Genomic DNA, 8,460 nt, shown 5'->3' with positions numbered 1-8,460 from the left:
TGCTGCTCCCATCCTTCCAAAGGGGGGTCTGGACTGTTGCACAACACAGCCCCTTGCTTGGGATCCTCTGCCAGTGGACTTGCTGTAAGCATTGGTTTAGTGGAGATGCCAAATACAAGCCTGTTCTCATGCTAGAGGCGCTGACATTGCAGTCAGGACCACCTGCAATCCAATCCTGTTTTACTACTGCTGAAGCTTGTCTAAGAGTTTCTGGCTTTTCTTCCAGCACTTCCGTATATCTGTTTCTTGGGCAAGAAATAGATCTGTTTGGTTTAAATTTTTCTGAGAAGACAGTTGCCAGCCTTTCCCAGTTGAGTTATGTAATATGGCTTGTACCACTGTACACTTGTGCTTCAACAGGATTGGAGATGGGCTGCCAGTGGGGATTCTGGCCACTGCTCTCTGCCAGGCCCGTGTTCAGTGACCCCATGTTTGATGCAAGAAGTGAGATGAAGGCTGGAGGAAAAAGTTAATCATTTTACCTGTCTGAAAAACTATGATGTTTCATATTTTAATTTGCACTTTATTTTTTTCTTCCACACTTGGCCTCTGGACAGACGGGGGCCTGAGGGCTTTAGTGGGATGAGAGGTGAGGTTGAAGCAGCCTTTCCTCTGCCTGGGGCGTTGTCCCCATCCTTCCTCTTCTCTGCATGCTCCTCACTTTCTCGTTTGCTGTCCAGATACCTTGTGTGCAAAGGGGATTGGAACTCAAAGGCCATGGCACATCTTTTATTTATTTAATTATGTGGCCCAACAGAACTTATAAATTAAAAAAATCTTGTTATATACTTTTCAAATTCCTGTGTCTTTGTTATTTCTGTTTTTATCCATAAGAGCGAAGGAACTGCCAGGCGCCAGTGGCTCACGCCTGTAATCCTAGCTACTCAGGAAGCTGAGATCTGAGGATTGTGCAGAAGTCCGTGAGTCTCTTCTCTCCAATAAACTACTCAGAAAACCAGAAGTGGCACTGTGGCTCATGTAGAGCCTTGAGCTAAAGAGCTGAGGGACAGGGCCCAGGCCCAGAGTTCAAGCCCCTTGACTGATTTTAAAAATTAAAAAAAAAGGAAGGGACTAGTTTTTCTGGTATTCAGTCTTTCTGAATAATGGATAGTTCTCTCCTAGCATAAGAGATCATGCCCTGGGAATACCAGCATTCCAGTCTTCCATCCTGTATAATATTGGCTATCCCTGGGGAAGTTCTTCAGAGCTTTGTTAGCTGTGGTGTGTCTGTCACCCCTGCGCCCCACAGAGACATTAGCCCTTGGTTTATATGAGCCACTGTGGCCCCTTTGGGCCTCTACTACATCAGTTAAGGCCTGAGCCTAACTCCATCACCACCTGGAAGAAATAGCCATACAGCGTGGGCTCATGGCTTGAGATGTGATCCCATTGTGCTCTGGTATCTGAGGCAAGCATGCTTATAAGGAAAGGAATGACCCATTCAGTTGTGTAATTTGTGCCTGGGGTTTGAACTCCAGGGACAGTGCCTGGCCTCTGTCCCTTAGCTAGTATTCTACCACTTAAGCTACAGCTCCACTTCCAGCTTTTGGCAGTTAGGGTGGGTTGATTTGAGATAAGAGTTTCACGGAATTTCCTGCCTCAGCTAGCTTCAAATCACATTCCTCAGCTCTTAGCCTCCAAAGTAGCTGAGATTATGGGCATGAGCCATTGGTGCCCAGCAGCAAACATTTTTAGTGATTTTGAGTCAGCTTTGTTATGTACTGTCTCTGGCTTACCTGGGACTCCCAGTCCTGCCTCCGGCTCCTCACCTTAATGTTTCTGTTGTAATGACCTTAAGAAAAAATGTGATCATCACAAAACAGTGTGTTAAAAGTCTATTGATACCACACAGGTAGCTGTGGCTCACTGTAATCCTAGCTATTCAAGAGGCTGGGAAATAAGGGTCACAGTTGGGAGCAAGCTCAGGCAGGAAAGTGATCCATGAGAATATAATGTCCAATTAACCAAAAACTGGAAGCTGGGCGCCGGTGGCTCACGCCTGTAATCCTAGCTACTCAGGAGGCTGAGATCTGAGGATCTCAGTTCAAAGCCAGCCCAGGCAGGAAAGTCCATGAGACTCTTATCTCCAATAAACCACAAGAAAATCAGAAGTGGCGCTGTAGCTCAAGTGGTAGAGCGCTCGCCTTGAGCTGAAGACCTGAGGGACAGCGCCCAGGCCCAGAGTTCAGGCCCCATGACGGACCAAAAACAATGAAAGCAGAGCAGTGAGACATGGTAAAGCCCTAACTTGAGCAAAAAGGCTAAAGACGGCGCCCAGGCCTCAGTTCAAGTACCAAACTGGCAAAAAATAAAGGCATAACTACCTAATACTTTCCAGGTATACGGCTATGTACAACCTTTGTAGTTCAGTATCTACCATTCTATTTCAGTAATTTTCCTCTAACCACATCCATACTTTCCCAAAAGGAAGTAGTAGCCTTTGCACTCTATTTGTCCAATGAATATCCAGTCTGGAACCACCTGGTATGTCCAGATGTTGAGTCTCCTAAGTGTTCCTTTTCAGTGAATTGACTTAGGCAAGACACCAGGTGGTTCTGATCTTTGTTCCTCCGTTTTCTGGAGCAAGAAGTGGGTGAATTCAGGTTACTTCAGGAAGAACACGGAACTGATGCATTTTACCATTCCAAGGTTCTCCATTGGCTCTGTAGTGTACCTTGTGCTCACTGGGTGATCCTGTGGACTACTGGGTACTAGGGGGACCACCGCTCCCTCATCAACCTGTCACCTACTGGTTTTAACACCAGTGAATAATAATTGTGTTTTAAGTTTACTGTTTTTTATGTATGACACAAAGGATCAGGAGGTGAAATCCTGTTATAAAGGCAGCTTGTCACCCAGTTTCCTAGAGGGGCATGGCCTGTCACGCAGAGCAGCTGGAGTGGCACTAGGATTTGTTAGGGGAGTGAAAAGAATTTCTTAGAGTTGACACGGGAAGAAGTCGGCAGGCCAGGTGCCCAGGTTAGGATGAGCTAGTAGGGATAGTTTGAGCAGGCTGTAGAGAGTAGGGAATTGCTCTACCTGAGGTGTCCAGGACCGGATAAGAGTGACCTGAAGGGTGTATGCCTCAAGTTGTAAAGTGCCTGCCTAGCAAGTATGAGTCTCTGAGTTCAAACCTCTGTTCTGCCTAAAAACAATTCAAGAAGCTGGGTGCCAATGGCTCACTCCTGTAATCCTAGCTACTCAGGATGCTGAGATCTGAGGATCACGGTTCAAAGCCAGCCTGGGAAGAAAAGTTCCTGTTATCTCCAATTAAACACCATAAAGCCCGAAGTAGTGCTGTGGCTCAGGTGGTAGAGTGCTCCCCTTGAGCTGAAGAGCTCAGAGCCAGTGTCCAGGCCCAAAGTTCAAGCCCTATGACCAACAACAACAAAAAAAGAATTTAAGAACATAATGGGTCACAAATGCTTGGAATGGCTCAGTACTTGTGTTAAGTTTTGGCTGGATGGAGAGCTGTAGCCTATCATAGTAAACTCACGGGCAGTGCCCACACCCTGAGTTCAAAGCTCTGAATCAGCACACAAAAACAAAAAGTGACTGGGCCTGGTAGTATATAACTGTGACACCTTAGATGCTAAGATAGGAGAATCATGAATTCAAGGCCAGCCTGGACTATGTCTCAAGTAAGTATAGAATTAAAAAGCCTTTTTCTTAGAAATAAGCATTAATTTTAGGTAAAACTAAAAATCACCTGTTGATATACTGTTGTGATCCAATGACCAACTCACCTTGAGTATATTGAAGTCTTTGTTTTGCAGGGATGACAGGTACAAAACAGCCAAAACATCACATTCCTGGAACCTACATTCCAGAAAGGTACAAGAGATAGGCAATAAACTCTGTTAGATGACAAATACAATAGAAGAATACAGGGAAGAAATGTTTAATGAGTTGATCATGTGCCTATTTTTTTTTTTTTTTTTTTTTGCCAGTCATGGGGCCTAAACTGGGTCTGGGCACTGTCCCTCAGCTCTCTTCAGGTCAAGGTTAGCCCTCTACCATTTGAGCGCCACAGCGCCACTTCCGGCTTTTTCTGCTTATGTGGTGCTGAGGAATCAAACCCAGGGCCTCATGCATGCAAGGCAAGCACTCTACCACTGAGCCACCTTCCCAGCCCCTCATGTAGAGGAAACAGCAAGTGGAAAGGCCCTGGGTTAAGCTTAAAGAGGCCAGTGGACTTGAACAAAATGGGTAAGGAAGAGAGCAATAAGAAATAAGGTCATACATAAGTAATGGGTCTGATCATGCAGAATCTGGCAGACATCCAGAGCAAGATAGCAGTCTCTGGGTTCTTCCACCCCCTCCCCACCTCGTGGAGCTTGAACTGTGGGCTGGGCCCTGACTCTGAGCTCCTCAGCTCAAGACTAGCAGCTAGCGCTCTACCACTTGAGCCACAGCACCACTTCCCAGTTTTCTGGTGGTTTGTTGGAGGTAGAGTCTCACAGACTTTCCTGCCCTGCCCGGGCTGGCTTTGAATTGCTATCCTCAGATCTCAGCCTCCTGAGTAGTGAATTACAGGCTTGGATCACCAGCACCTAGCTATAGTCATTGGTGTTTGGATAGGTGCTAACACCTCGACCACAACCAGCCTTCCGGTTATATTGCTTTATTCTGATTGCAGATAAGACCACAACAGAAGTAGGTTAGTGGCCACGGTACCCTATCCATTCATTCCATGAGTGTTTGTGAGAGCACATAACTTCTCCCCTAGAAAGTGAGAGGAATAATGTCCCCAGGGCTCCACCTCATGGAGTTTTTAGTCAATGGACAAGAGACCAAGTAGAAGTGAGAGAGAGGTCACTGTGTCTAGCTTGGACCTAGAGGTGATTCTTGGTCAGCCTCCGACTGGCTGAGTAGAGTGGGAAGTGGAGAGAGTTCTGGGGTCACAGGCAGTGACTGAAAGCAGGTGGGACTTGTGTGTGCTTGAAGTGTTGCTACACCCAAGAGCAGTAGTGTGGTTTGGATGGTGGCCTTGCTCAGGTGCCATCCATGGTTCTTGGTGTCTCAAAGAACTGAGCGAAATATAGCTGAATAAGAAAAGCAGAGGTTTCTTGAAGTGAAACATGTAAAGAGAGTGGAGCAAGGATATGCATCAGCATGGACTGGGAAGGTGGCTCAGTGGTAGAGCGCTTGCCTTGCATGCATGAGGCCCTGGGTTCAATTCCTCAGCACCACATAAGCAGAAAAAGCCTGAAGTGGCGCTGTGGCTCAAGTGGTAGAGGGCTAACCTTGAGTTGAAGAGCTGAGGGACAGCGCCCAGGCCCAGAGTTCATGCCCACAACTGACCAAAAAAAAAAAAAAAAAGGGGCTGGGAAGGTGGCTCAGTGGTAGAGCGCTTGCCTTGCATGCATGAGGCCCTGGGTTCGATTCCTCAGCACCACATAAGAAAAAAGCCGGAAGTGGCGCTGTGGCTCAAGTGGTAGAGCGCTAGCTTGAGCTGAAGAGCTGAGGGACAGCGCCCAGGCCCAGAGTTCAGGCCCCACAACCGGACCCCCCCAAAAAAAAGAAAAAAAAATATGCATCAGCATCACAGCCGGGCACACACCTGTAAGCCTAGCTACTCAGGAGGCTGAGATCTGCAGATCCTTAGTTCAAGGCCAGCTTGGGCAGGGAAGTCCAGGAGACTCCTCTCCAGTTGACCACCAGAGTACTGGAAGTGAAGCTGTGGTTCAAAGTGATAGAGCACTCGTCTTGAGTAAAAAGAGCTCAGGGACAGCACCCAGGCCCTGAGTTCATGCCCTACAACTGACCCCCCCCAAAAAAAAACTACCCAAAAAACAAAGAATATGTACTACATTGTGGAAGCAATGTCTGAGCAAATGAGCTGCAAGATCCCGAGGAACTAGGTGAAGTACCATGTGTGGTTGGTTTGAGGTGAGAGGCAGGCAGCTTTTGAGTGACATGTGGTGACGGAACAGTTTCCCAACTGTGCCTGTCCATTCCCACTGCATCCTGTTATATTAATGGCACACGGTGCACAGGCCTTAGAGGATTCCCCTGAAGTTCACTTAAGGACAGCTTCCCTTGGGCACTGCGGCTGCACCCCTTGAGGGAAATTTTGTTTTGCTGAGCGAGCATCCTTGCTGTCAGGATGAAGCCTCATTTGTCTGGCTTTACGAAGATGGTGAGGTGGGGATTTAGGAAGGGTTTGGTTTGGTGGACTCTCCCTCAGGCGAGGGGATCTGTGGGCTAGTCTTCCAAATGCCTATGGCAACCAGGAGCCCTTGGTTATTTGTGTCAATGTGTCAGGGCCTGGCTAGAAAAGTGGAATGGATGGGTTGGAGGGGCTGGAAGGTAGAGGGGGTGTGTGTGCGGTCACCTGTTCCTTGACAGCCCAGGTAGCCGTGGCAATTGAAGGCCTCGCTGGGCCCACGTGGGCAGATGTGGAGCTGGGATGATAATAGGATGTAATCCACAAGACCTGGACTGCACCTGAGGGAGGGGTGCAGCTTAGCTTGCGTAATACCAAGTTCATCTGAGGCCTGACCTTCCCCTGACTTCTTGTTTACACAGTTGCAGCTGAGTTTAATCAAGCCTCTTGCAGCACTTGAAAATCCCCTGTCTTGATGATCTGGAGGAGGGAAGGGATGAGCAGTCTATTTCCAGAACCCAAAGAGGTTTAGGCTAAAAAGCTTTCTGTGCTCTGTTCCTCCCACCACCTTTCCCAGATGAGCTGGACGGCTTGTGCCGCTGTGAGAGGAGACTGGACCCTGTTAATGCGCAGAACTGCTGAAACTGCCAGTCCTCCCACCCACTAATCCTGTCTCATCCTCTTCCGAGGGGTTGGCTTTTAGTTCCTAAGACCCAGGTTCTGGGCATCCTCACTCCAGCTTTGGGTCTCACCTGTGCCTGGCAGGGTCCTCTGGTAGAGTGGCACCAACTGACTCTGGTCTAGGGCTGCCTGCTCAGCCATCTACAGGATTGGGACTCTGTCCTGATTGTCGAGGCCGTCCCTTCTGGTGGGTGACAAATCACAGGTATGTGGCCACTGCAACCCAAGCCATGTTAGAAACCCAGGGCAGGCACTGGGAACAGCAAGGATGTTGGGAGGCTTTTAATTGTCCCACTGGGGAGAGGGAACAGAGGCTGCAGGAAAAGGAACACCACTAAGTATGAATTGAGCTTATGAATAATGCTGAAAGAGAAAGGAGTGTGTGTCTATGTATGTGTGCACATCCCAATTAGGGCCCAGATGGTGCCCCTAATTTTTTTTTTCTCAGATGCTCTACCACTTGAGCCACAGCTCCACTTCTGACTTTTGGTGGTTAATTGGAGATGAATCTCACTTTCTGCTGGGCGCTGGTGGCTCACACCTGTAATCATAGCTACTCAGGAGGCTGAGATCTGAGGATTGCGGTTCAAAGCTAGCCCAAGCAGGAAAGTCCATGAGACTCTTGTCTCCAATAAACCACCAAAACTGGAAGTGGCTGTGACTCAAGTGCTGGAGCACTAGCCTTGAGCTGGAATGCTGAAGGACAGCACCCAAGCCCAGAGTTCAAGCCCCACAACTGACAAAAAGAATAATGAGTCTCACTTTCCTACCTGGGCTAGCTTCAAACCATGATCCTCAGATCTCAGTCTCCTGAGTGGCTAGGATTATAGGCGTGAGTCATTGGCACCCAGCAAAGAGAGGATTTTTATTGCAGGTGCATTTGTGAAGTGACTGTATTGTGGGGTGCAGGAACATTTTCTGTTTGTTGTAAGACTTATGACAATTTGGGTTGGCACACCTGTAAACACACTGGGGAGGCCGAGGCAGGAGAATCATGAGTTCATGGTTAGCCAGCCTGACGGGCTACATTTAAAAAAAAAATAAAAAAAAAGGGACATGGCTATAATAGAATAGTTTGGTGGTTTTTTTTTTGGTCAGTTGTGGGGCTTGAACTCTGGGTCTGGGCACTGTTCCTCAGCTCTTCAGCTCAAGGCTAGCACTCTACCAGTTGAGCTATAGCGCTACTTCTGGTTTTCTGGCAGTTTATTGAAGATAAGAGTTTCACGGACTTTCCTGCTTGGGATTGCTTTGAACCGCAATCCTCAGATCTCAGCCTCCTGAGTAGCTAGAATTACAGGCGTGAGCCACCGGTGCCCGGCTTTGAATTTTATTTTTGGAGCTAGTCATGGGGCTTGATCTTAGTGCCTGGGTACCTACGTACCTGAGCTTTTTTTAAAACTCAAGGCTAGCACTCTACCACTTAAGCCACAGCTCCCTTCTGACTTTGTGGTCATTAACTGGCGGTAAGAGTCTCACAGACTTTCCTGCACAGGCTAACTTCAAATGCCAATTCTCAGATCTCAGCTTCCTGAGTATACAGAATTATAGACGTGGGCTGGGAAGGTGGCTCAGTGGTAGAGTGCTTGCCTTGCATTCATGAAGCCCTGGGTTCGATTCCGCAGCACCACATAAGCAAAAAGAAAAAAGCCGGAAGTGGCGCTGTGGCTCAA

At 48.0% G+C, this 8,460-nt stretch overlaps 1 protein-coding gene across 1 annotated transcript in view; it reads left to right on the top strand.

The window, feature by feature from the left end:
• The first annotated feature begins 110 nt into the window (after nucleotides 1-110).
• Nucleotides 111-8,460, top strand: part of Sag (S-antigen visual arrestin) — a 42,292-nt gene continuing 33,942 nt past the window's right edge. Inside the window, exon 1 of the mRNA XM_042679064.1 lies at nucleotides 111-122. The gene's annotated coding sequence lies outside the window, so the exon portion shown is untranslated. The remainder of the gene's footprint in view (nucleotides 123-8,460) is intronic.

The sequence above is a fragment of the Dipodomys spectabilis genome, unplaced genomic scaffold, assembly GCF_019054845.1.
Source record: "Dipodomys spectabilis isolate Male_0828 unplaced genomic scaffold, ASM1905484v1 ptg000051l, whole genome shotgun sequence".
In the NCBI taxonomy this organism is placed as follows: Eukaryota; Metazoa; Chordata; class Mammalia; order Rodentia; family Heteromyidae; genus Dipodomys; species Dipodomys spectabilis.
The sequence above is the reverse complement of the archived record's forward strand: the minus strand, read 5'-3'. Positions and strand labels throughout refer to the sequence as shown.